This window comes from Orbicella faveolata, unplaced genomic scaffold, assembly GCF_042242905.1.
Source record: "Orbicella faveolata isolate gen_17 unplaced genomic scaffold, um_ofav_v1 contig_48, whole genome shotgun sequence".
NCBI lineage: Eukaryota > Metazoa > Cnidaria > Anthozoa > Scleractinia > Merulinidae > Orbicella > Orbicella faveolata.
This window is the reverse complement of record NW_028301578.1, coordinates 5,098,099-5,105,207: the sequence shown is the minus strand read 5'-3', so window position 1 is coordinate 5,105,207 and position 7,109 is coordinate 5,098,099. Positions and strand designations below refer to the sequence as shown.

Genomic DNA, 7,109 nt, shown 5'->3' with positions numbered 1-7,109 from the left:
TTTGCTTTTCTGTATGTAAAGGAGAATTCGAAGGAAATATGTGCCGGATATATCCTTTCCTTCTTTTTTCAGAAAATGGTGATGTCAGCATTTTTGTTAAGATTCAAGGCTAATTATCTCGAAAAAATGCGTGGCTACCCCATTTTTTTTTGTTGTTGTTGTTTTTTTTGTTTTTTGTTTTTGTTTTTTTTTTTGTTTTTTTGTGGATTCCAATGGGCCTTGCAAAGATCTACTTTTTCCGCGTGGTCCTAACCTGGTGTAAAAACCTTGGTATTTAGTAGGCAGCGTCCTTAACTGATATGGCAGCTATAGACCCATTTTGGGGACGAACCATTTTGTTTTTGCATTTTTTTTTATTTTTTTTTTTATCTCAAGCTTCTTAGGATTTTAAAGTTGTAATCTTACTTTTGTTGTAATTAGTTACATTGGTTATTGTAGCGGAGCTCCATAACTATAGGAACAGAAGCACATGCATGCATAGAAATAGAAACCCATGCAACTTTTTTTTCATGGTCAACATGGCTAGCGGCATGAATCGCGGGTGCGGGCGCCCAACGACGACGATGACGACGTCCCGCAACATAGCGGCCATAATCCAGCTAATACCATGGATACTAGAAGACTGGATTGGAAACGTATATCGCGCGGGTAGATTTCTCATCGCCGATTGGTTGTTTCGTGCTTCAAGATGGCGTCTGATGTTTCCATCATAGTGGAAATTTGTGACGAAAAGATGGCGAATATGTGGCGCAAGACAGCCAAAATATAGGGTTTGTTGTCCTTCATCTCGTTCTTTTTCTCCGGTTCTAGTGGTAGTTCAAGTTTTGACGTATATTTTTTTCTCTTTGTTTGCTGTTTCACGGTGATGACGACCCTGCAAAGCCACAGTTGAACTTTCAAGATAAGCGCTTGTTATTGCTCATTCCGTGAGATGCCTGTGGCAGGCCACGGTAAGGTTTGCCCGGAGTTTCTTTTTCTTTGTCGACGCAAAACGACAAATTTGATTGACAATTTAATCCACGTCACAGCTGGAACTAATTTCGAAAGATTCTGCGATTCTGGCAAGGAGTATATGTAGCTTGTGTAGACAGTGTAGTGCTCGAAGCAACGTGTACGTATTCAGGAAATTAACGGAAGGTAAGACAATTTAGAAATTGTTTCGACTTTGTGTACTGAATTGAACTGTGAAAATTGCATGGAGTTCGAGGATCATCCGTTCCGTGTTAAGCATCGAACCAACGAGATCACTGTTCACTCGGCCTGCGAAACGAAACAACGCGTTCAGCAACCGAACCTGGGTGTTCATCCGACCTATGTGCCTAATGCTTAGTCTAAACAAGCAGCACATTGACTCACGATATTCATACGATATTCACACACAATATTCTTTGAATCGGCGTAATCAGAAATCAAGGAGTCCATCACGGTAAACATCGACACCAACCATTTCAAAAATTTGCTCAAATATTTGTTGGCTTGCAATTGAAGATATTTAACCCTCGAGAGTTTTACTCTATCGAAACTTTCACAGTTCAGTCCATGAGTCGATAATCATGCCATGAGTATGTTTAAGGTTTTGTGTATTCTTCTTGCTGACATTGAGCTTACCGGTACCTGTTTACCAGAACGCACATGTAAATAGTGTTTGCGAGAAGGTTTATTCTGGTCGATGTTTATTTTATTTTCAGTGTTCCACTGTTGACATTTATAAATACAAAGGGAAATACTTGTTAAGAAGAATTTCTCATGCTTCTCATGAAAACTTTAATCCTTTCGTTATCTCGAATAAACAAGCACACATTATCAATGGGAATATAACAGTTGCGTTACGTTTTCTCTCACACAAGTTAGCCTCTAAGGACAATCAATACTCTTTTAATGTGCTTCAGTTCTTCTCCCACACAAAAGAACTTCTAATTGTATACCAGACAATCATTACTTTAGCCTGTTAATGTTTTAGTAGATTTGTTACGTTCATATACGGCAATACAGCCCTTCACAATATTTTAGTCTTCAAATAAATTAAAACGTTGCGTTACCATTCATGTCTCAAGATTTTTTGGCAGTTCTCAACGTCAGTGATATGGCCTCATTAGACAAAAAAAAAAAGCCATTTTCCACGTTGCAATATTATTTCAGTTAAACACCATGCACACTCTCGTTCCATCTTGCAGATCACCCGGAAAGAAGAAATAGGAGCCAGGGAAGGGGGCTTTTCTCACACAGTAATTTTCCACCTACCCTATTTTCCACTACAAACACAGTGACCGTTTCTTCAAGACTTTCTACAGTGATTTCTACATGTATGGCTGATCTAACTGATTAACCTTGGCACTTTACTGTAACTTCACAATTCATTCCAATGCTACGCTCCCTAGCCAAAGCATCACACGGAATCGCCTTTAGGCATCTTGTTTTTTGTAAACTGTAACTACATGTACATTCTAAGGCCCAGGTTAAACGCCGTACTTCACACAAGCCAAACCTAATAACAGTTTGGGTTGACTCATAATTAAAAGGATGCCTGTTTGAGTCAAACGTCGAGCTTAATTCAGTCGAACCAAACTGCTACACCAAACAAATAACAAAAGTGGTCTTGCTGGCCAGTAGTTTTCCAAAGTAAAGTCAGAATGGCACCTTTAGACCTTTGATTATGCGTTTGGTTTGACTAATGAAGATCGGCGTTTGACCCAAAGTCGGTCTTCAGGCGTTATGTACGGTTGGACAGGCGCGAAGAACGCCTCAGCCTCTCCAAATAAAATTAGTCTAACTTTATTGGGTCAAACGCCGAACTTCACACGAGCCTAATTGGTTGAATTGGGTTCAGCTTATGTGAAGTACGGCGTTTGTCTATTTTTGTAAGTATGGAGTACATGTATAAGCTTAAATCCAGATATCTAAATCTATTGTAACCCTAGTCTGCAGCCTGGATTTTTTCTGCAGTTTACTCAGTTTGCGTTTTACACTGACTGAATCAAAAAGCCAGAGTAAAATACGCTTACTTACACTGTAAAACTGTAGTTAACCCTGTAAGATATCTCTCTCTAATCTCTAATCTCTGATCTCTAATTTTTCACACTTTGTTCAATGGCAACCCTCGAATTTCAAGCTTCAAGCTTTGCTTCTGTTTACCATCGATGATTGTGTGTTACTTGAATGTGTTCCCCGGCTAAGTAAGCAAATTTCATAAATGGTAACCCAACGCAATATAGACCTTTTCACGGTTTCTGACGCCATCTTGCTTGGGGGACAAACACCGCAAAAATTACAGCAAATGTAAGGGGAAATTGTGAACCACGGAAAATTCGAGCTCTGAAGTATTTATGAATTTTAAAAAACTGAAGACACTGGGTAATAGAATTTACTGATCGCGTTTAAGGGAAATAGCCTCGCTAAGAAAGCCACAATTAAGGCTTTCATTTTTCTACACATTTGTCTGTAACTTCCGAATCGCGATTCGCGGGAAAATTTAGAGGCATTTGTATGAAGAATCAAAAGTGCAATTCTTCGCCTCGCAGCAAATCTATGTTCTTCAAATTTTACCAAAAGACCCTTCTGCTGGGTATTTTTTCCTTGTACATAAAATATCCAGAAATTCAATCATTGTCAACTTATTGGGCATCAAACTTTTAACTTTTCTCATACATTTACAGTAATTTTTGCTCTGTTTGCCCCACAAAGCAAGAAACCAAAGCGTCAGAAACCGTGAAAAGGTCTACTGGACGAAAATTTATTCTTGTTAAGCAAGGGCTTTTGAAAAGCCCGGGAATAGTCTGCCCACATACCATCTATTTTGTGTTGAGTTCGTCGAGATCGCAAGCAAAATATTATCTGCGGGGGATATAACAAGCCAGAGGAAGAAAACTATATTGCAGAAAAAATGTCAGTGGACAGACTAGCCAGGGAAATGCGACGCGATTCAGTTTCTGCACTGCTCGCGGCATTTTTAATCAGAATTTCCGGTTAAACTACCTGCGATTTCGTTTAGCGCACTGGGTAGCTGCCGCAGAGTCTCCTGCTAATTTAATATCCAACGCTAGACAAGTGAGCTGTTTCTGATCTCGTTATCTCTGCTTGAATATTTTTTTCTTCCCATGCCGTTAAATACACACGCGAGGAACAAGACTCACGTAGCATGTGAACGTATAGGCTCCCGATTAGGTTATAAGGCGCAAAAATTAAACCGGCGAGGGAGGAGGTGTCGAAGTTAAGAAACGGATTGAAGCCTCATTCATACGGTCTCAGGTAACCGAGACGACCCTCCCTCGAGTTGCCCTGGGAGAGTTTGACGTTGAAAATGTCAAACAACCGTTTACATCAATGTCCCCGAGTTGTCTCGTGCACCGAGACAACTCGGGTGGACGAGTGCGGGTATGGTAACCCTGGCAGGTGGGACAACTTTTTCTCATATAAACACCTTGGCGCGCTTAACCAAGACAACTTACGGTGTGCCGAATGTTCCGTAATTAATCCTACAATTTTATGTTTTAAAGTAGAAATTTATATTACATATGTAAAAATTAGGTCAACGGAGCCCATTATATGATCGAATGACAAAGGAAACCCAAAAAAACAAGGATAACTACGCATTCGAATATCTAATAAAGGCTATGAGAATAATCACGCAGAGTCAACTTCTCGGCCAGCAGGAAAGGACGATTTTTTTCTCATATAGGCGCTCAATAAAGTTTCCTTGGGAAAGGATTGTCGCGGGTACCCGAGACCATATCAAAAGGGCATGAAGAGAGGAAAATGTCCCATTTGATAGGAAGATCGAAGGAGACTCTGCTCGAAGGTAAGGAAAATGGCGTTGCTCGCCGAATTTTTCTCGTACTCACCCGGAGCCTGTCCACTCGCTAAGCCTCACGAGACGATATTTTCCTGCCGGACAAGTCTTTTGGACACAACAAGTCTCCTATTTGTTTAGAATATTTTAACCAGCTGGCGACTGCAGTATCCGTGATGATGAGCAGCATAGCCGTGGAAATGTTCATTAACCTTTTGAAGCGAAAAGGGAGACTTTGTTTTTGCACCAGTGGTTCCTTTTTAAATGAATTTATATTATTACTCATTGAAATCACGATCTCTTTTCTGATTGGTCGAAAGCGCACAGTGAGTTTTCGAAATCAGCGCCTGTGACTTCATCTCTACAGATTATACAACAATCATGTCAAGGACGCTCAAGGTCACGGGTAATCATGTCAAGTTCGCGCGCTTTGTGTTGCTTGCCGTCAGTGAAAAACATGACTTACATTTTTTTCGTCCAATGCATAATAAAACAATTATTAGATTCGGTTTTTGTGATATCCAGAATAATCAAGGTCTCGGTAAGGGTTATCAGCCTCAGCCTTCGGCTCAGGCTGATAACCCCTACCTCGACCTTGATTATTCTGGATATAACGAAAACCTCATCTAATAATTGTTTAGAATATGCAAATTTGCCGAAAAGGCTGTGTGAGGGATTATCGTTTTGCGCAAGGAACAAGAGCAATGCTCAATTTGTTATCAAAATAGAAAAACTCTTAGCTACAAAATAAGGAAAATTGAAACTGAAAATGACCTTAATTCACCCAGAATAACTTAAAACCTAATTGAGCTGAGCGAATCTCCATTAATGTCCTTCGAGGTAACGAGTGTCAATTGATTTTTGATATCCAAACTTGACAGAGAAACTTCAAGGCAACCAGTGGGAATTTCAATGAAACCTCATACTGTTTGGAAGATTAGCCCCTTGTGATAGATTTAATACAGTAGTTTGGTTCACTGTTATAGACTAGCAGAAATTCAATAAATACTAGAAGCTAACTAAATAACAATATTTATTATATAAAAGTAAGTGGTATACCTAGCTAGTAGTAGCAAATTGATAAATATATAGAGGATTTTACATGGCCGCGCGGAGATAAGAAATTTCTCCTAAAGTGTTGAGAAATATTTCACAAGTGATCGCAGCGAACGTGTGAAATATTTCTTAACACGAGAAAGAAATTTCGTATCTCCAAAAGGCTATGTAATGTTCTATTTATTATATAAACACCAATGAAACCCCAGACCACTAAACCAAACCTATACCACTAACTTTGATATAATAAATCATGATTGTTATTTAATTGGCTCCAAGTACTGGTTTTGAATTTTTGCTGGTTGTGTAACTGAAAGCAGTGGTAAAAAGTGGTTTCTCTGCGTTTTAAAGTTCTCCTTTTTATCTCGCTCGAGTCTTGCAGCTTCTGCCCAAATTTCCTTGTTTCAACTACAACGACGGTATTTTCATGTAATTATTAGAAAAGCTTTTATGAAACCAGCTGTTTCAACGCAACGACTCTTTTTCAAAGACTCTTTTTCAATGACAATCTTCATTTTTCACAGTAAATCTTTGTTCCCTTGACATCAACATTATTGTGTTGCTTATTTAGGTCTATTTAAATTATATTTTATTTCTCCGCGTCCTTCTGCCGCTTCATATGTATCTGTCCTTAGTACGTTAAACATTTGATTTTACGTAAGCAGCTTGACGAGAGAAATGACTTCATCAACAAGGTAAATAACCTGTTTTGCTCTGTTTTAGAAAACGTCTTGGTAGAGAAACAATGTAGATTGCGAAAAGTCTCTCTTTTTCTCGAAAATCCGCGGGGCAGAACGCTGCGTGTTGCGCGCGTTTGGCCACCCTGTTGCGACGTGTTGCGACATATTGGGTCTTGTTGGCTAAAGTTTGAAAACGGTCAAATTTGAGCCAACAACACCCAACATGTCGCAACACGTCGCAACATGGTGGTCAAACGCGCGCAACATGTAGCGTCCCACAATGTTGCGATATATTGCGTTGACATGTTGCGATCGTTTCGCTTGGGCTTAACTCTTGTTTTCAGTACTTTTTACTAGCTTTATTTAGAAATAACCTTATTTTGCACCACACCCAGTTGACAAATCATCTCGTGTCACGAGACAGACGTTAAAATGTTACGATGTTTTTGATTTATCGTATCACGACACTACTGGTCTTTAAACACCCCCAAGTTTCAGGAATTCCTCTTAAATACCTTCCAAAGTAGAAATGTTGGTGTGAAGTCAGTCGGTACAAAAGTAGACATCTGAGAAAAATTGCACTTAAA

At 39.4% G+C, this 7,109-nt stretch overlaps 1 protein-coding gene and 1 long non-coding RNA gene across 2 annotated transcripts in view; one reads left to right on the top strand and one right to left on the bottom strand.

Annotated features, from left to right (window-relative positions):
• The window catches only part of LOC110059030 (histamine H2 receptor-like), a 150,851-nt gene that overhangs the window by 102,662 nt on the left and 41,080 nt on the right, over window positions 1–7,109 (bottom strand). The gene's annotated exons all lie outside the window — the stretch shown is intronic.
• LOC149096114 (uncharacterized) lies at window positions 512–3,015 on the top strand. The gene is made up of 2 exons (XR_016204671.1): window positions 512–950; window positions 2,175–3,015. It is a non-coding gene; the product is annotated as an uncharacterized LOC149096114 (long non-coding RNA).